This window comes from Plecotus auritus (assembly GCF_963455305.1).
Source record: "Plecotus auritus genome assembly, chromosome: 6".
In the NCBI taxonomy this organism is placed as follows: Eukaryota; Metazoa; Chordata; class Mammalia; order Chiroptera; family Vespertilionidae; genus Plecotus; species Plecotus auritus.
The window spans coordinates 119125343-119146280 of record NC_137773.1 but is presented as its reverse complement, the minus strand read 5'-3'; the positions used below and the strand labels follow the sequence as shown (position 1 = coordinate 119146280).

The 20938-nt window shown below is 48.2% G+C and overlaps 1 protein-coding gene across 4 annotated transcripts in view; it reads right to left on the bottom strand.

Annotated features, from left to right (window-relative positions):
* FOXP1 (forkhead box P1) overlaps nucleotides 1–20938 on the bottom strand; it is a 560454-nt gene that overhangs the window by 96709 nt on the left and 442807 nt on the right. The window contains exon 1 of one of the 4 annotated variants that reach the window (XM_080676553.1): nucleotides 3961–4111. The exons of 1 other annotated variant lie outside the window; for it this stretch is intronic. The gene's annotated coding sequence lies outside the window, so the exon portion shown is untranslated. Of the gene's footprint in view, nucleotides 1–3960; nucleotides 4112–20938 lie in introns of those variants that run through there. 2 more of the 4 variants (XM_080676554.1, XM_080676552.1) reach the window with 2 other exon arrangements.

Genomic DNA, 20938 nt, shown 5'->3' with positions numbered 1-20938 from the left:
CATCTTGTTTTGTCAAGACATCAAATAGAATTGGGAAGTACAAAATAACAAGCCCTTGAGAAATCAGAGAAGCCGACCTTTTTGATGTTGTTGATTTACCTTGTTCTGTTATTTGAACAATGATGTCTCAGATTTGAGGGCAAGATAAAACTTAAAAATTATAACATGATACCAAGGTATTCTAAAAAAAAGTGCACCACAACACTTAGCCCGCTTCTTCATGCTTTTTTAACGGGGTTTGAAAATGAGGCACGATGCATGTGTTTGCTCTTCATTTTTCTCCTTCTAAAGTAATGTCTCTTCAAACAACTGCCAGGTTGGAAGAGGGACTCAAAGAAGATTATTCCTACAATCCTGAAGTAGAGGCTCAGTTTACCTCTTTCCAAATAATTCTGCAGAGGACTGTTTAGCTAAGAGGTACCCGAGCTTTCTTTTTTCTTAAATAAAATAAAGCTGAATTTTATGAGGAGGAAAAAAACGTACTGCACACTCTTAAATGAGTAAAACAAATGCCCAGAAATATCACACCGCTTCCAAGAAAAGGAACCTTTCACACTAAACAAAAACAAATTTAGCTTAGGGAGCTAAGACTACCCCAATCTAGCCATGTAGGTACACATAAAACTACACCCCTTTGCCCTGAGAGATCTACAGATCTTCAGAACATAACTCCTAGACTCGTAGCAAATAATGTGTACAGAGATATAAAATCAATGTATCACAGAATAGCTCAGTTTTTATACAGCCTCTCCTACTGGAGAATGCATGTGAACCACAAATGCAGCAGTTAAAAACATGTTTAAAGGCACGAAAGGTAAATAACCCAGTATTTACAAGCACTAGAATTTGTAAAACCTGGACTCGTTAGCAGCCATTTAATGATTATAACGTCTTGTCATGGAATTCATATTTTAACATGCACAGGCTCTACTTATGTATGTATTTACCTGAACCTTCTCTCATCATCTGTTGCTGCATTATCCCTCGCTTACCTTCGTAAAGAACGACCTGAAGTGGATTCTACTTGGCTATTATACTTGCCCAGTTACTAAGAACATAGTTTTAGGTTTCTTTTTAGTGGTGTTCATCTACAACTAAACTACATAATAAAATTAATTTCTCCAACCTTCTTTTTGCCAATTCAAATTTTACTCAAATTTTATATCAAGCTGAGAAGCTGGTTACAATGTTCTCTCCTGATTGTTTCAGAAATACAGTTAACTCAAACACACTTCTGCCACATTAGCCCAGAATAATCTGGAATTTCACTGCTTTTAATTAATCTGGATTTTAATTTTTCTGTATCTTGCAAATGTGTGGAGGCTGGCTGGAAAGTTGTATAACTGGCCAGTGTCTTGAAAGAGTTTATCTTTCAAATGACAGCTCCTGACAATGTGCAAATACAAAGCAGCGATGGCAGGGTTTTGTTTTTTGAGGTACACTTAACTGAAAAAAAAAATTCAAGCCAACCATTCCTATCACAAGCTTTCTGATGATTTATGGTTTACCAACTGAGCAAGGTTACGCAACACTGCATGCCTTTAGATGCATTATTTCAGCTAGTTGAGATTTAATTAAGATCACAGCCTCTAAAATCCCTGTCAAATGAAAATTCTGAGAAGACAATACACTATATACCCTCATGTAAAATGTTTCCAGTCCATCTTCTGGAAAAATATGAGTTAATCTGCGTTTCTATGGCTGCAGACAAAAAAGTTCACCAATTTTGTTTTATTTTGACACTTCAGTTGTTTTCTATTTTATGTCATGAGATCATTCCCTTCGAAGGAGGGAAGAAAAAAATCGAGAGTGAAACACATTGCAGAAAATGCACTTGACATTATTATCCGACATGATCATAGCTGAGCTGTGATGTCATCACATTTTCAATAATCAGCCCATGCTTAGGAGTTTTATTTAATGAAATATGTTTATGTTAAAATACAACACAAACAGGAAGCCTGCCTTTCTTGAATTACTCCAAGTAAATAACTGACATACTATGTTTCTCATTTCCTTTACTCACCAACTTTTCATCAGATGACCAGCACATATAGGTAGAAAAGCAAGTTCTTAGGGCAAATAAGAGAATATAAAGCCCATTGCTTTCACTCTATAAGTAGCCCTTAGTATAAAAGAAGTCTTTAAAATAGTTTTCTCCTTAGAGATTGGTAAAGAAAAAATGTATAATCATGTGGCCCTTCACGTATTTTCATTTGCATCAGATTAATATTTGTTGCTTATCTCATGCCTTAGAAATGACAGGTGCTTGCAGTCTGGCTCTTGACAGGCCACTACACAAATAAGTGCCTTGCCTGAAAGGCTAATGCAGTACTAATGAACAATAAATCAACTTTGATTATCAAGTGTCAGCCGCTCCCTTCTCAGTTCAGCTCTATCAAGTCCCAGAGTCAGTCAGTCGGGTCTCTGGGTAGGCAGTCTGTATTTTGGTTTCATTTTTACACAATTTTCACTGAAATGTGTCAGGCAGCAACAAAGAATCCCATAAGACAGAAGCAGATTCTTTCACTGTATGCAAAGGGTACCAATTTGGAGAATCTGCTTCGGTCTTCATTTAGTTTACTTGGTGTGAGTCAACATTCAAGAAATATTCTTTTAAACAACAGCAGCAGCAACACGTCAAATCCAAAACTAAAGTCTTACAGTGATCGTGTTTGAGGGCTTTGACAATGACATCCTCGCTTGAACACTTTACCGCATACACTACCTTTGACTGCACACACACAGTCCTCTTGAAAATGTTATTACAAAACAAACAAACAAATCAACAACAAGAAAAGCAATATAGGGCTGCTTCTAAAGTAAAAACTTCACTTGGTTTTTTTAAAATGGCTTCTTTAACACCAACTTCCTAATGATAAAATAAATGTAACATTTTTTTTCCTTAAGCAGATTAGTCATTGATAGTATGATTCACATTTCCTGTTATCAGGCTTAATTTCCCCCAGATATGTGTCACTTTCAGAATGTTGGAATCTATGGAAATTAGATGATTTACATTTTTAAGTTGGCTTGATTAGAATATTTGGTCTGTGTGGACAGGAATATAAAATTATTAATATTTTACTTATAACTGGCAGGCCTTGAAGGAGTTAATCCCAAAGAGGAAGAGTCCATATGTACTTTGCTCGAAAACTTTACCACCCACTTCCTACAGCTTCCCTTCTTCCCAGCACAACGCTTGGGCGGGGGGCAGTCTCCTTCCCACTGACCGTCCCCAGGCGGTTTGACAGCTGAGTTTGCCCCGCGGGATGGAGAGGGCCAACCCGGTCAGCCGCCGGTCCTCACTCGCAGCCGCTCAAGACTTATTACCGGCAAAGTAGCGACGGCGGCTGAGACGCCCCAACTGCCGGGTGCCCTCTCCGCGGCTTCGCGGCGGGGCTTTATTCCTCCCTCCTCCGCCCCTTCCCTGGCCGTGAGCTCCTTCCATCTCAGAGCTGCGCCGAAAACAGCCCGGGCAGCCCCAGAAACAAACTCTCAGCGCGAGAAACAGCTATCCCTTTGCACTCGGACGAAGGCGCCTGGCGTATTTCACACGCTCTGAAGGGACACAGCTCACACCCCAATCCTCCCCGAACGCAGGGATGGATGGCGGGGGCTTTACCAAAGTGGCTGCGCCCAGGCCAGACCGGCAGGGGAGGAATCGGAAAGAACAGGGGCGCGAGAGCCGCGCGGCAGACTTCCTCCAACTCAGCGGCACCCACCCCGCACCGAAACGGGAGCAGGAGAGGGGGCGTCCCCAGGACGCCAAGGCCTGTGCCCCCCCACCCTGTTCCCGCCTCCGCTTCCACCGCGCAACTCCCGCCAAGTTGGTGACCTCAAGTGTCGGCGCTTAGAGGCTCAACTCCGACACCGGGGCGCTGCGCGGCCGCCGCAGCGAGGCCCCGGGAAGCGCCCGGAGGCGGCGGGAGCGCGGCGCAGAGCGGCCCGGGGACCCACCTGACACTGTCCATGTAGCCGCCGGGCGCGCGGAGCCGGCGCGGGCGCGGGCGCAGGCGGGGCGGGGGCCGGGCGGGCGGGCGAAGGTCCGACGGCCTCGGCGCGGCGCACTGCACGCGCGGGCGCTCGGCTCGCGGGCTGCCACCCGCGCCGCGCCGGCCCCCGCCCCGCCCGCTCCGCCAATCACAGCCCGCCTGCCGCCGCCGCGCCCGCCCTCCCACACAATGGGCCCCGCGCCGCCCCGCGCCCGGCCCGGCAGGTGAGCCTCGCCTGGCGGCCCCACTCACTGGCGCTCAGCCCGCCGGGCAGCTCTGCGGGCGCCCAGGCCGGCACGCGCGTCCCCACCGCCCGGGCTGCCGCCGGGCTCTCGGCAGGGTTGCGTGTTTGTGCGTCTTGGAAACCTTCCAGGGGGACCCGGTGGGGACTCAGCGTCGGGCGCACGCCGCTCCCCAAAGAAACTGCTTAGACCGGGAGAGTGCGGGCTCAAGCGGCGCTTCCCTCCACGCGGCCTTCAGAGAACTTTCGCTTCACGTGGACCGGCTCTCGGGCCGGGCCTCCCGCCCGCCCTCCTCCGGGCGTTGGGCTCCCCAAGCGCGCGGTGCCGCACAGAGCCCGGCCGGGAAGTGCGGCCACCAGCTGCCTCCTTCGCTAAACCGAGTGACTTCCCCTCCACAAGGGCAGCTGTGACAAAAAGCAACTGACAGGTCCCTTAAATAATTCCTTAAATTCCTTTCTTATTTATACAACAGCAACAACGAAAGCTACTCTGTACAAACACTTTAACATGGCCTCTATCAGAAACAGCCGCTAGTCTTTAATGCCATTTAAATCAGAGGACTTGGGCTTTCAAAGTCACAAATATGCTGTTGGCTCAGGAGGCACAACGTAGGTGTCAGGCCACGTGGGTCCATCTGGGCTGCTCTAGAAATCACCCTCCATTTACATCTGTAACTGTGGGGGAAACTCCTTGGCCTAGACCTAAAACACAAGCAAATAATTTTTATTATTTTTCTCAAAATACTCAAGGAAAAAGAGTAGTGGCATCAATAATTACTTATTTTCCTTCAATTAAGAAAGCCACAAACCCTAACCCAGTAATGCCAGGTTTACTTCAAAGTATTTTTCCATCTTAGGTGTTAAAATTAAAATTACTACACCCAAAAAGCATATTGGTAAAATTTCCAATCAAGCCAATGCCTGAATTTCAATGAGGTCAGCAGACAATCCCCCACTAATCTGGCTGCAAAAGAGACAAAAGCAGCCATTGACTGTCAGCTCATGATCCGATGTTAAATTAGTCCAGCACAACCACTCTCCACCCTAAAGTGTTCCTGTGTCAGATAACAAATTTATTAATGGAATTTTTCAGGTCAGGAAAATTTAACCCCACCCTCTCATGAATATTCAATAGAGAACCAAGGGTGGTCTTTTTTGGGGGGGATGGGGTGGGGAACACCTTAAATCTGCCCAAATTTACCATGAATTGTAGAGTTCTGACTTTTAAAGAGACAAGGCACTCCACTGGGAGGGACTGGCAGAGTCCCACAGACAGAAAGTAAAAATATAGGAAGTTCTCTTCAACCAATGCACAGTCGGAAAGTGGAAATGGTCATTTCAAAATACACACGTGATTTTTTCAAGGGTATTATAATTATTTGAGATTTAATGTCTGAACAAAATCGGGGTGCATTTTGAATAAGCAATTCATTCTTTTAATAAACAAATTTTTTCATGAGGCATCCATAAAACTCATGCATGCTTTTACAAGTTGGACTAACTACCTTGTTTTCTGATCAGTGTTTATTCGCTAATAGCCTCCAGGAGCATCAAAACCAACAATAAACAAATAAACAGCAAACAACAAACAGCGACGCCTATGACCCAGCTGGGAGGCGAGTCTCCTACAGAATACTGGCGTGATGCAATGTGGCAGTTACACAAGCACCGAGGGCATGCTGCTGGCTTTAAGCACATGGGACCAGAGAGGGGGGAGCAGTGGGAGCAGGAGGCCTGGGAAGGCTGCTTAGGGGGTAGTGCTTAGAGGATGGCTGGTTGGAGAAGGGGAGGTGACAGTATGGTAAGGGAAGTGGCGTAGCAAGCTGAGGCCACCTGGAGCCCTTCCTGTCCTCTCTCCAAACATGGATAGTGACTCAGAGACTACTTCTAGGCAAGGAAATATCCCCTCAGTGATTAACCTGGAGAAGCTGTATCTGCCCAGGCCACTTTGGTGAATTCTGGATTCCCAGGACCCCCTTCTTTGTGGGTCCTCTTGCCCTTGGTGGGACTCACTGAGACTCAACTCTCCCACCGCTGCAGATCAATAGGAAGTGCTAAAACTCAGTCACCTCTAAGACTTAGTTAACACCACTTAGCACCACGAGGGCCTTTTGGAAAGGCTGGGTCAAATGCCAAAAAATTAAGAAGGCATTTGACTTGGGGAGGGCTTTAGAATTGCTTTCAAAACTTGAATAGAAATTGCAATCCCATTTTACAGAGCAGGAAACTGAGGTTCTGAAAGGCAAAGTGATTTTTTTTTCACACCCAGCACCACAGGTCCCATGGGGGAGCAGATACTGAATAGTTACAGAAAAAGAGAGGCCATGATAACAAAGTGAGTAGAGGGGCTACTGTTTAAAAGAGAGTGAAGGAAATGCTAAGTACTGTACTTAAAAATATTTTTGATGCCACATCCTAACTGAACACTCACAACAGATACAGCCCTTGTTCAAACACCACATATTAGGAAACCTATCAGCTGCTGAATGAGTCCACTGTGCAGCTGGCTATGTACATAAGAACAGATTACTAGGATCCCATCCCAAACTCCAACCACCAAATAGCACACCTGGGACTAAAATCGTGTGTTATGTTTGGTTCTGAGGAGCTTTAGCTTTGACCACAGACGAAGGTGAAAGGTTTTACTGCCCATCTGAGCTGAGAATGAGGGAAGAGTCAGGAGGGAGCGCCAGGCGGGGTTCCTGCGCATCAGGCACGCACAGCGGTGAGGAGGCCCCAACAGGCCTGGCCCAAGAGGCTGCCTTGCCAGGAGCTGCTTGGAAATAAGCAGAGAAAGAAAGACGCGGGAATGGAGCAGCTCGCATACTTCCAGCAGCACGGAGAGCCGAGACCCGCCCAGATAAGTCAGGTGCGTGTCCTCATAGGAGACACCGCGGTTTGGTTTCTGTTGCCGGAAAGTTGATCTGCCAGAGTCAGTGAAATAAAAATGGATGAACTGCTGGGTCGGAAAATCAACTGCACGGTGAGAGGCCACGACCTTAGACCTTAACTCAATTCTCCATCTTCTTCCAAACAACACTTGTGTTGACACTTATTTCCTCTCCCTTTCCAATTAATATAGTGCAGTACCCAGAACATGGCCTGAAACGACACCCTAAAGAAATCTGACCAATGTCTTCTATTGTTAGAGAGAAAGCACTGAAATGGGAACACCAAATGCAGCCCCCCCCCCCCCACCTCGCCAGGACTGCCACCCGCAGCCACTAGAGTTAATGATGGGCAATAGCAATACCCATTTCCAAGATTTGGGCATGTGTCTGCAAGGAGCCACTGTTCCTTCTCGATTTTAAGAGGAACACGAGTCCGGACATCCTTCCTATAGAGGGAGGGAAGTCAGTAGTGCTCCAGTGGTTGTGTGTATGTTTCCGTTGTCTGTGTTGGCCATGAAGCTATTGATTAGGCTGTTTTCCTTCTGTGCCTGTTTGGTCAAGGGGCAGGGTGAGTTCTCCCTCTTCTACAGGAGTTTAAATTTCTCTTTATGACTTTCTCCCAATTTCCATTAGCACCCTCACTTAATGCAACATTTTCTAATGTCAGTGCCTAGTTAATTTATATTTACAGTAGAGGCCCGGTGCACAAAATTCGTACACTTGGGGGAGGGGGGTCCCTCAGCCTGGCCTGGGCCCTTTCCCAGTCCTGGAGCCCCCCTATCAATCAATCACCCCATAGAGGGAGGCCCCACCCACCCACCACAGCGCTGTAGGCCAGGTAGCCTGGGCCTCTCTCTGCAGGGTGATCATGGGGTGATGGCAGGGCCCCCAAACAATTGCATCGCACCCGCCTTGGCTGGCCTGGCACCAGTGCGTGTCACAGCATGGTCGTCCAGATGGTCATTCAGCTATTCGGCCATTCGGTCGATTTGCATATTACGCTTTTATAGATGGCATGACTTGTCAACCTTCAGGTGCCTTATGATCTATGAAGAGATGTGTAAGCTATGGAAAACATGTAATTCCCCTGCTCCAAACCTCTCACTCTAAATGGAAAGACATTCATAAAACACCACTAGTAAACAAAGTCACATATGGAAAAGAAAAATGGCAACATTTTGTTCTAACTCTGCATCTGATCAACAGTAACAGATCCCTCTCCTAACACTGTAATCCCTTGCCTCACCATCATGTAAAACAGACTGAACTGCTTCTACAACAGGTTACGCTCATTGCAATGAAGTGTGCATAGTTCTCAGAGGTGCACGCCTGAGGGAAGGACGTCTCCTGAGAGATTTCTCCTTCAGATGCCACGAAAGGAGAACCACTGCCCGTCAGGAGTGAGTCCTGATATGTAGAAATCGCTGAGGATCAGGTAAAGGCAACTAGCCACCTTTGTTTAGAAAAGTCAGCTTTTCCGGAGACCTGTCGTGTGCAGCAGGCGACGAAGAGGCGCAGGGAGCGTGTCCCTACTTGCCCTCCCAATGGTGCTCCCAGGTCTGCCTCCGGGGCAAGGCCACCCTCCTGTGACCCTAGGCTGACACACCCTCCTGTCAAAACCTTCATTACGCCTGCCCTCTGCTGGTAAACCAGCCAGCATTCGGTAATTTCAACTCCCTCAAGGTCTTCAAGACAACTTTTAAAAGCTGGAGAGAGAGAAGGCAGGAATGAGCTGTGGACGGGAATATACAGATGAGGAGCTTTAGAGAGGAGGAGGCGCTGCGGGGCAGGTGGCATTCCCAGCTGAAAAGGCACCTGGTCCAGTGTGCCAATCGGATCACCCTGCCCTGCCTTCTCCATCATTCACTCCCCAGGGAGAACATGTTGGCGCCTTTTCAATAAAACACCTTCTTGGCGGTGAAGGGCCACTGTTCCCATTTCAGTGGTCCCTAAGGTCTCATGATGCAGGATCTTAACTGACTCTGGCATTCATGAGATGCACATATGGGAGGGGGGCGTGGAGAGCTGTCATCTCTCCTTGGTTGAGTGAGAAAGCAGTAACCTGGAGGTTGGTTAGGCAGTGGCTCACACCTCACCTGCTCCAGCAGCAGAGCCAGGCCAGCCTGCAGGAAGCTCTAGCTTGGGGGCCCGGGAAGCCGAGGCCTGCAGAGCCCTGCTGGCCATTTCAGACACGCATCTCCCAGACCAGAGGTTCTCACCCATCCTAATGCCGCGACCCTTTCATACAGTTCCTCGTGTTGTGGTGACCCCCAACCATAAAGTTATTTTCGTTGCTACTTCATAACTGTAATTTTGCTACTGTTATGAATCGTAATGTAAATATCTGTGTTTTCCGATGGTCTTAGGCTCTACAGCAGCGGTACTCAACCTGTGGGTCGCGACAGGGTCGCCTAAGACCATCGGAAAACAAAGATATTTACATTACGATTCATAACAGTAGCAAAATTACAGTTATGAAGTAGCAACGAAAATAATTTTATGGTTGGGGGTCACCACAACACGAGGAACTGTATTAAAGGGTCGCGGCATTAGGAAGGTTGAGAACCACTGTCCCAGACGGAACAGGAAGCTCAGCAGTTGTAACCGCAGAAGCAGTTGGGAAGCAGCACTCTTGACAGGGCTGTAGACGCCGAGTAAATGCTCATGAAGAGCACCCGGTCCCGCCACAGTGACCCTTACTCGGGAGGTCATGCAAGGCGGGGGCATCCCCCCAGATAACCGCCTTCCACACTGGGCGGCACAGCAGACATCTGGGGCCCTCCAGCTCTCCATCAGCTCTCTTTCCTGCACAGCTACAGGCCCTCTCTCTCCCACACCCAGCTTTAAGAGCAGCCAAGCTTTGTCTTCTTCTGTAGAGAGAAGTTACAGGCTAGTTCGTGGGGGGCGCTGTGGGGGCTGGGGCGGGTGTGGTCAGCACTCAGGGACAGACTCCAAAGCCCACACTGGACAGACTGCACATCCTTCAGTCTCTGCTTCCCACTCTGAAGGCTCCGCGGCTTCCAAACAGTTCCAAAGCGGGGCTCACCAGCAGCGTGACACAGGGCATTCTGGGCCTCTCCAGCCCCAGCGGCCTCCGTGGTGTCTGATCAACCCTGAGCCCAGGCCGCAGGCCTCCCCGTGACACAGGCTCTAGGGGACCTGGTCTATTCACAGTGTGATTGGGGGCATCACTTCACCTCTCTAGCCCACACTTCACCTAAACAAAGAGAAACAGGAATGAAATACTCTACAGTTTCTTTAACAATAATGGCAATAACAGTAACTACCATCATGGTGGCTATGACTGCGGGCACACATGTCACACCAGCAGGGCACTCACCTCTGGGTACTTTCTGGCTTTCAGTTAAGGTCCTGGATAACACTTGCAGCCCGGCTGGGGCTCAGCTGGTTGGAGTGCCGTGCAGAGCACTGAAAGGCCGTGGGTTTGGTCAGGCACGTATAGGAGGCCCCCAGTGTTTGTCTCTCACATCGGTGTTTCTCTCTCTGTGTCTCTGCCTTCCCTCCCTCCCCCTCTAAAAATAAATAAAAACATATCCTCAGGCGAGGATTAAAAAAACCTACCAGGAAAATAGTTTAAAAAATAGAAATAGAATTTTAGAGCTCGAGGACCTTGGACATGATTCTCATTGTCAATGATAAATCAGGGAACAAAGAGAGGAAGGGAAAATGCCTTTGGGAAACAACTTAAAAGCCCTTATTCTGATCCTCTCCAGGTCACAGACTGTGACACATCAACAATTTGTGCCCAGGAGAAAGTCATGCCATGGAAGTCACCGGATCGAACTGTGGCTCTAAACCAGGGGTGGGCAAACTTTTTGACTCGAGGGCCACAATGGGTTCTTAAACTGGACCGGAGGGCCGGAACAAAAGCATGGATGGAGTGTTTGTGTGAACTAATATAAATTCAAAGTAAACATCATTACATAAAAGGGTACGGTCTTTCGGCTCCGCGGGCCGTAGTTTGCCCACAGCTGCTCTAAACCCACCTCACCTCCAAACACCTGTGTGTTCTTTGACCTTGTGACCGTTCCCTCTCCTTTGACCATCCATAGTCTTTTCTCCACCGCCCTGCTCCCACCAAAGTCATCTTTCAAATTTCTGGTCCTACCTCCTAAGCCGTTCTCCTGCTTCTGTGGGTCTCACTTTGGAAAGGAGACAGGAAAGAGAGCAGCTTTGTGCGTGAGGTGCCCTGGTGGGCTATGACGGCACCAGTGCAGGGAGAAGCCACTGGTGATGTTTAGGTTGCATTCCAGGGAAACTGGGAAGCAAGCTTGTATCTCAGAGACAGCAGACGCCTTCTGAGGCCGAATCAGTCTGGTCTTGAGAAGATGCATACAGAAAGGTCCAGCTCACATGGCAACTGGTTACTTTTCATCAATTTCAGTGGCCATTCATCCCTCATGAGGAATGGAGACTGGCCAACATGAGGCCTAATTTGTGGAATCGGCAGCCTACATCTGGGATCTTTTGCTACTGTTGTCTCTGGAGGAAAGCCTTTGGTGGAGCCAGTTACCATGGCATCTGGGGGCTCTGCATGCATCACATTTTAGCACATGGTGTAACAACCCATGACCTGATTTTAAGATTCCTTTTAAAGTTTCCCCAACATTCACACGAACCACGGTAAGGCATGGGACTCTCTGAGTGCCCAGGGAGGTCCTGGCCTGGAAGCAGCAAACATCTGATAGTTTGCTGAATTAAAGAGAAGACACGCAGCGCAGGGAGCAGAGAGGAGGGGCTACGTGCCCACAGGCGTGTCAGTGGCTGAGCATGGAGCTGGGAACCAGGAGGTCACGGTTCAATTCCTGATCGGGGCACATGCCTGGGTTGTGGGCTTGATCCCCAGTGTGGGTCATGCAGGAGGCAGCCGATTGATGATTATCTCATCATTGATGTTTCTATCTCTCTCTCCCTGTCCCTTCCTCTCTGAAATCAATAAAAATATGTTTGTTGGTTTTTTGAAAGAGGGCTCCCCTTCTCAGCCTAAGGGGATAAGAGCACTTCTAAAATAAGACAAGGATTCTGGTGGATATTTAAGGATAGTGTGTGGCCTGGTGCTTGGCAGGGAGGTGGGAACAGCATGCAAACATTCACAGGGAATTCACCTGAGCCGTGACACTGGGACTGGGACTCACCCCAGCTGGGCAGTTCCCACTGGTGCTAGGTCTCCCTCCCTTTGAGATGAAAGAGTTTTTCTTCTTTTCCTCGATTTCCTCTCTCAAAAATGCACTCCTCCCTTTCTATCCCCTCTGCCTGCTTCCCTCTGTCCCGCACTGACCAGCTCCCACACCTCACTGCGTCTGGAGTTGAGGTTGTGTATTTCTATGCTCTCAAGCCAGTGGCCTTGATTTTCCCTACCTGGAGGTTGGGCGCAGGGATGTGCGTGTGATGGACCTCTGCAGTTTTTTGGGGGTGAGTGCCCACAACTGGGTTTGGGAGCCACCAGCAGAATGCTGAGGAGCAGGGGTCCAGGGGCTAGGTATTTTGGTCAGCAAGGGGGTGTGAGAGAATGGACAACTGGTCATAATTAGGAAGGACAGAAGCATGAAGAGGACCCGCCTCCACACAGGGGCAGCTTACAAGGTACGCACTGAGGACCTGCATGTCTGCACAGGAGAGGAACCAGGACAGCCAGCGCCCCAGGCAGCGAGGCTCCGCGGGCGGGGCTGTCCTGGGCGCCTCCGGAGGCTGCGGGCAGTGCGGGGTGCCCGCAGCTCTTGTTAAGTTTTGCTCATGGTTCTTTTTGCACTAAGTGGGGCTGCAAGGACAGATGAAGTCCTGAGATTCTATGAACCTTAGTGGCATAGAAAAGGAGAGAAAAGCCACAGGAAGTTTAAACAAGTACTCCTCTATTAGGCAAATCCTCCTCGAGAGAGAAACACACACAGGTACACGTGCAGAGGGGAAGCGCCGCTCACTAGCCACAGCCTTGCCACCAGGGCACGGAACACAGGTGGCTGCATCCCTACCTCCTACGCCAGACGCGCCCCATTCCAGCATCCCCTCCAAAAGGACTCAGTCCCTCCCATTCCAGAGAGAGGGCGGGTGGGAAGAGATCAACCAGTGAACTCGTATGCATGTATGCATAACCCCTGGACACAGACGGCAGGGTGGTGGGAGGCGGCAGGCTAACAGGGGTCAATGGGGGGAAAAGGAGGACATATGTAATACAGAATAAAGACTGAAAAGAGAGAAAGAGCGCCGTATACATAACAGCCCCTTAGCAAAGAGCTATGGTTTATAAACAAATGAATAAATATATAAATGAATTAATGTTCTCGTCACCCTTCCTTTCCCCTTTCTTTTCTCTTTTTCCCTCCCTCCCTCCCTCCCTCCCTCCCTCCCTCCCTCCCTCCCTCCCTCCCTCCCTCTCTCCTTCCCTTCCTTCCTGCCTTCCTTCCTTTCTCTTTCCTTCACTTTCACTTCTTCTTCACTCCTCTCTCCCTCCTTCCTTCTTTCCTTCACATTTCATTTATGTTTCAAGCACATATTTTCTCTAAACTATAAGCTCCAAGAGGTGAGCTCTGTACTGTTGTTCTCTCTCAACTTGTGGTACACACTGCATAGTGGAAATGAATGGTGCCAAGTCCACGGCAAGTAGTAGCATCTCTACAGGAACAGGCACAGGAAGGACAAGGGAAGTGTCTCCATATTGTCAAGTTAGGGGATAAAGTCTTGTTGATGACAATTTTATCTGAGTGACCCCTTGTGCAAAAAAATGCATTCGTGTGGCAGGCACCCTCAAACTACGGCCCACAGGCCACATGCGGCCCGCGGAGGACATTTATCCGGCCCGCCGGGTGCCGCTGCCTGTCCTGCTTAGCAGCTGACTCGTCCCAGGCCCACAGTGCGCATAGGAATTTGTTCATAGTTTGTTTGTTTTTTTAAACTATAGTCCGGCCCTCCAACAGTCTGAGGGACAGTGAATTGGCCCCCTGTTTAAAAAGTTTGAGGACCCCTGGACAGCAATCAATGATCAGATTCTTTGACTAAAGAAACAAATTGAATTCAACTATGATTCACGGTTTACAGAAATTGATTTAGATTTTATACCTGAGTAGATTGAACCACTAAGTACAACACAACTGTACCTGCTAAAAGCAGACAGCTATCCAGACTTAAGAAAGTCATCTATCTCCTGTCTGTCTCACTCATCTTGTCCAACGAAAGACTTCTGAGGGAGACAAGTCTGGGGTGGCGGGGAGGCGTTTCCTGCGCTGCTGCCAGCCAGCATCTGGCTTTCCCTGCGCTGCCCTTCGCTCCCCCAGGAGCCTCCTGTCCAATGCAGAGAAAGTGGAGGGAGCCGGGGGAAGGCCAAGGCCCCGCAGGCTCCTCGGCCCGCCCAGTCGCAGCAGCCAGGTGACCCTCTTCTCCAGAAGCGGCGGCCTCACGCTGGCGTGGCCTGCAGCCCTCTTCTTCACCTGGATTCCGGGAATTGCAGACTTCAGGAACCCAGACCCTCCGGAGCCTGGGAGCTATTCAGCCCTGATCACAGTGACTGCCCCTTCTTCCCATGGCCGCTCTAGGTCTTGGCGAATAGTTTCTGGGTTTTTCACACACACAGCCAGCATTTGCTGTGTGATCTAGGCACAGGCCTTCCGCCCTGGGCTGCCACAGTCCCGCTCAATGCAGCCTCGGAAACGGGCCCGGCCATGCGGGTGCCATGGGTCCAGTCCAGAGGAGGGCAGGGTCTCAAGGCCTCTCTTCTGTGCATGCAGCTGAGGGTCCCGGTGCCCCTGGCCCCAGCAGGTCACACGGGCTCCTACTGACTCACGGTCACAACCCACCTCCCCGTCACGGGAACTGGTCAGCTGGCTCTCTGTCCCACAGTGGTCTGGGCCTCGCTCTCATCATCATTTCGCACCTTTCTCACTGTGATCCAGAATTGTAGCTGCGGGGCTTTCTAAACGATTGCACGCGCGCGCGGTCCTCCATCCCAGAAGACGAACTCTTCCCCTCCTTCTCCAGGCACACTCTTGTCACCTCTCACTCCCTTCGTCTCCTCCTCTGACTGCACTATGGTTCGTTTCCTAGCGCACTGCAGGCACCGCCTCATTGCGGTCCCCGGCACCTCACTTGCACCTGCTATGAAACCTAGTGGGTGCTTCAGAAGCCACTCTCTCTGGGTGCGTGAGCAGGCCTGCTTCATCCACGCACCTTGCAGGCTCTGCTGCAGGTCTCCTTCCCTCGGGGGAAGTGGAGTTACATAACACAGAATTAGGGGCCCTCGCCTGAACCAGCAGCTGAGAACAGTGCCGAGGAAGGTTAAAGGTCATGTGAGAGACACACTGGTGACTCCTTGCAGAGCAGGACCGGGCTGGGGGTCTTGTGCCTCTTTCCCTTGCACCTCACTGTGCGGAACCCGCCTCCCCAGTCTCGCCTCTCCCACCAGCACTCTTTTCTCTGCAGAAATAGATGTGGCTCAAGAATTTCCAAATTAAAACCTGGCAATGGTTTCTATATTCTTGTTTCCTAAACCTATAAATCAAAACTGTCTAAACAGGTCATAAATGTTTCTGGGCAATATAATGGGAAAAGTTCTGATTTATGGTGCTGGTAGAATAATTTTAAATAATTACATAAGAGTTTAGAAAAATGCAATTAACACCTTTACAAGTTTTTTGAAATGAAAGTGAATCTCTGGAGATGCTTGTTCCCAAACATACAGAAAGCCAGTTAGAAAATAAAAATAAAGCTCAGATGCCACTGTGTAAGCGGTCCTGTGGAGATGGAGCAGGAGCTTCTCCTCAGCGAGAAGCCACTGGCACGGCTTACCTCCACGGCTGTCACACCATAACCGCACAATCAGCGCAGGTCCTTACTGAACATCAACAGTAAACCCCAAATAAATATCATGTTTCCAGCAGCCCCGGCGAAGCCTCTGCCTGGTCCCACACGCGCCCCCACCCCGACACACACACACTGTCCTTGGGACACTCCACATCCTCCTACCTGCTCTTGCAAACCTGGCCAATGCTCTTCCCTTCCTCTTGCTCTTCATCTGTGATTCATCTCCGCCTTCAAATCCCAGCCTTCCACAGATGAAGTCACCTCACACAGCCTTCCTTAACCCTCACTTCCCTGGGCACCAGAGAAAGGCTCCTCGCTCTGCATTCCCTTCCTCAGGCTTACCGAGCAGTAGTGGTTATGGTTTTACTTGACTAACTCCTTTCTCAAACTCACTTAGGCTCATAGGCTAACAACCTTCCTCTTTGTCCCTCACTCAATATTCTTCACTGTGGCCATCTTATCACACCCCTCCCAAGCCTTTACCTCCACTTTCAACTCTGGAAGTTGCCTAACAAGGCCATCTCAGACTAAACTAAGGTTTAAATTAAGCATGTGTTGCTTAATGCTACCTGTTACTCATTCTTTTTCTAGATTTACCTTTGATTAGTACACTAAGCAATACTGCAGAACTTGACTTTCCACATGATTTTGTAGACCCAATGGGAATTTAAAAGGGCTGCCACACTCCACAGTTCATACACAGAAAGGGCCCAGGGCAGCTCCCCGTTCTCTCAGCCACACTCACTCACACTCAGTGACACCCAGAGGCGCTCCAGCCACCATCCTGGCCATGAGAAGGAAGGAAAACATTTAGAATCATAGAAACTTTGATCTGGAATAAATTTAGAGATCATTTTAATCCCACCCCCTCGTTTTCCAGATAAGAAAACTCATGCCTAGGAAGAAAAAATGACTAGCCAAAGGTCATGCATCTAAGCAGTTACTGGCAGAACCAACACCAGAACCCAAAACTTCTGCCTCCTAATTAAGCGTTCTTTCCATTGCCTCACACCACCTGGCAGGCAGATAAATGAGGAACCACAAAAACTAAAACAATCACCGCCCAGCACAACACTTTCCTTTGGTTGGGGAGTATGTAGCAGATAATAGTCTTTCTGTACTTGTTTAAACTACAAATTATGAATGAAAAACACACTAATTCTTAATTTACCAAAGGCCCAGGACACCAAGAATTAAGTCACCTTCCACTGTCACTCATCTAAAATCCATGTAAGTACATTAGGCCATTAATCTAGAGCTAAGCGCTCCAATAGGGTAGACACTTGGTACATGTGGCTATTTAAGTTTAAATTAATTACAATAAAATAAGATAAAAAATCAGTTTCTTAGTCATACTATCCACATTTAAAGTGCCCAGTAGCTAGTGTAGCTAGAAACTACCATAATGGCAGCAAACAGAACATTTCCACCACGGCTGAAACTCTATCAGACAGCGCTGACAGTCTAGCATACCAGCCTATGAAATGAGCACAGTAGGAAACCATCACAAAGATGAGTTATGATTCTGAATAAAGACCTTTTCCAGCAACAAGGGACTTGCAGAAATATTCTAAGCCAACTGTGTTTGGTCTCTGATGAGGAAACTTAGTCCCAGGAAATTTATTTATACTCGTCTCCCAAGCTGTACAAGCAGTTAGTCACAGGGTTGGGATTGAATGCCAGGTTGCACCAACTCACGGAAGTGTTTTTCCCACTAAACTCTTTTGACTGGCTAAACATTAACAATATAGTACACCTGATCCTCTTTGAGATGATGAGGGTAAAATGTCTAGACCAGTGGTCGGCAAACTCATTAGTCAACAGAGCCAAATATCAACAGTACAACGATTGAAATTTCTTTTGAGAGCCACATTTTTTAAACTTAAACTTCTTCTAACGCCACTTCTTCAAAACAGACTCGCCCAGGCCTTGGTATTTTGTGGAAGAGCCACACTCAAGGGGCCAAAGAGCCGCCTGTGGCTCGCGAGCCGCAGTTTGCCGACCACGGGTCTAGACAGCTAAAAGGAAAACTGAGGTCTGATAACTTACCCATATTTAATCGGGATCTATGTGATAGTACCAGATCCAACTCTATCTGGAGGGGACAAATGGCTCAGTCCAAGCCCACAGCATATGCCCACCCCTCCCACAGTGCCCTGGTTCAGGCACAGATGCCTGAAATCATTCAGCCAATTCGGAGACCTGTTGGATTATGGAGGCTCTCCTTCCTACAGGGGCTCTTCAGCTATCAACGGGTGAATCTGGAGCCCAGGGGCCATCTTGCTTCAGCGGAGGGAGACCCGGACAAAGAATGAAGCCAACACAGAGAAAAGCAGAACAAAACAAAGCCAGGCCAAGCCTGGTCCCAGCTGTGTCTGCAGCTAGGCTAACCCTTGAACTCTGTGGTTCTGGGAGACAAAGGCTTTCCCCATCACTAACCAGTCCAGGTTAGGTTTTTCCCACATTTGCATGTGGAAAGGTTCTGACTAATACAGGTACTTTTTTCCACAAGGAGAGTCTGAAGTAGTTATATGCACACTTCCAACCCACCTTAAAAATTCCAGTGAGAGGGAAACGCCGATTACCAAGCGCATGATGGCAGGGACAGATCTTGGTTCATGGACCGCCAATCTGAGAGGGATTCCCCAAGTCAACCCCAATCACACACAAACTGTCCCAGCCACGCATCAGTCATTGGGTTTCAATCAAAAACATGCATTTTTCTTTCGACTGCCCAGATTTACAAGTTTCTTATCATGGTAGGCTTGCAATTTCTGTACTTGTTGCAATCAGAGTGCTTTTTATTTAAACTACAAATTATGAATGAAAAACACAATTATTAACTTATATCATTTTAAAATTCAATACAGTGTCTTCCATTCACAAGCCCTGGAGATTTCTTTAAGAAGCTTCAGCATCGCCCTAACCGGTTTGGCTCAGTGGATAGAGCGTCGGCCTGCGGACTGAAGGGTCCCAGGTTCGATTCTGGTCAAGGGCATCTATGTACCTTGGTTGCGGGCACATCCCCAGTAGGGGGTGTGCAGGAGGCAGCTGATTGATGTTTCTCTCTCATCAATGTTTCTAACTCTCTGTCCCTCTCCTTTCCTCTCTGTAAAAAATCAATAAAATATATTAAAAAAAAAAAAAAAGAAGAAGAAGCTTCAGCATCTGAGATAATACAGAGAAATCCGGCCGAGATCTCGGGTCCAAAGCTGATTAAGACTTCTTGGTCCAGTGGTTTTCACTCAAACTCTTTGACTTGCTTCTCCCACAAGTCCTGCACTGGATCCTCACTCCTGGGTGTGCTTCTCCCTTTTATCTGAATTTGACATTCAAGTTTCACTTTTACCCTAGGTCCAATTTGCCAAAATTCATCCATCATAATTTCATGAAGTCTGACCCTAAATAACTTACACTACCTGGTAGCGACTATCTTATTGTCACCCATGCTCCAGGGATGCGCGCTGTCTTCCGGTGGCCCATCTCATTTACCACGACGACCGGGCTACTTTAACAGGAAATTAACCTCCCCTTAAATAATGATAACCTTTTAAAAAAGGCTTTGAATCTTCCTTTATAAGATGACTTTCGAAAATTAATCACTGTTTAAATGTATAGATTTGGACATGAAATAGCTGTTCTCTGTTAGTGCTTTGTGTATTTATTTCATTCAATGATCTTGTAAAAATGCACTCATTTCTATACTGTTGTGCTTTCTATTCAGCTCATCAACAGCCTGAAACTACTTTTTTTCTTCCATTTAACTTTTTCATTTACTCTCCTGTTATTATGAAATTCTAGCCAAAGATTAGGGAGTTCCTATGGCTTAAGATTTTTACTAATAATGGATATCAACTTGGTGGGCTTAAAAGTTATTTTTAATTTTAATATTTTTAAAATTGATTTGAGAGAGAGAGAGAGAGAGAGAGGGAATCATTGATTTGTGGTTCCACTTATTGATGCATTTATTGGTTGATTCTTTTATGTGCCCTGACCAGAGGATCGAACCTGCAACCTTTACTTATCAGGATGATGCTCTAACCAAGAGAGGTAACCAGCCAGGGCCTTAACTTGCTGTTCTAAAGCCATCATAAAAATTCCATCAAGTTCTCATCACATCATTAGCATCTCGTTACGTATGTGCCACGTGCTGGTGTGTCTGGCTGAATGTTTAGTGTTCCAGTCTTCATCTGGTTCTTACCTGAGCTTGTGAGGTGGGTATAATTTATAGGGTTTTATAGACACACAAACACTAGTGAAAAGCTTAAAAGGCCACTGCGACGGGTCACATTTCAGACATGGTTCATATATCTCTAAACACTGGACTAATTCTTTTGACTATATGGCCAACAACTCTAGAATCTGACCTAAACATATCATACTGAAATCTTTCACAATGGTTTTCTTTGACACCAAAATGCAGTGTCTCCTGTTGGCAGTGGCCTTTTCCATCATTGTCCTTGGGTGAGGGATCAAGGGCACTCTGCCCCCTGCAACTGCCCAGCACTGGTTACCACCAGACGGCAGGGAGCTCCTCTTCGAGGCTCCGGAGCCTTGCCTCAGAGAGGATCTCCGCCTTCGCCCTTATGTCACCATGCAGGAGGCCGACGCCATTACTGTGCAACTTACTGAAATAAAGTGTGGCCCTGGCCGGCAGCTCAGTTGTTGGAGTGTGACCTTTGCTAATCACGTGTCTCTGGCCGGTGGAGAGATAAGGGCTGCAAGGCAAGTCCAACCTCCCCAAGCCAGCCAGTGACGGCAGGGACGGCATTCTGAGTTCTGTCTGGCGAGGCACTTTTCAAGAATGCGCCTCTCCCAGACCATGAGCAACATCCAAGGTGACCTTGGGCTGTGAGTGTGTGGCTGGAGCAAAGCGGAGGCCGAGCTACGCAAAGCTGGAAGCTCTCTGATTGCTGCATCACTTGCTCGCGCTGCGTCCTCCTCTGGTCCATAGCACACTCTGCGGGAATTACGGGCTCCTTGGGGCCCCGTGCTGGGGT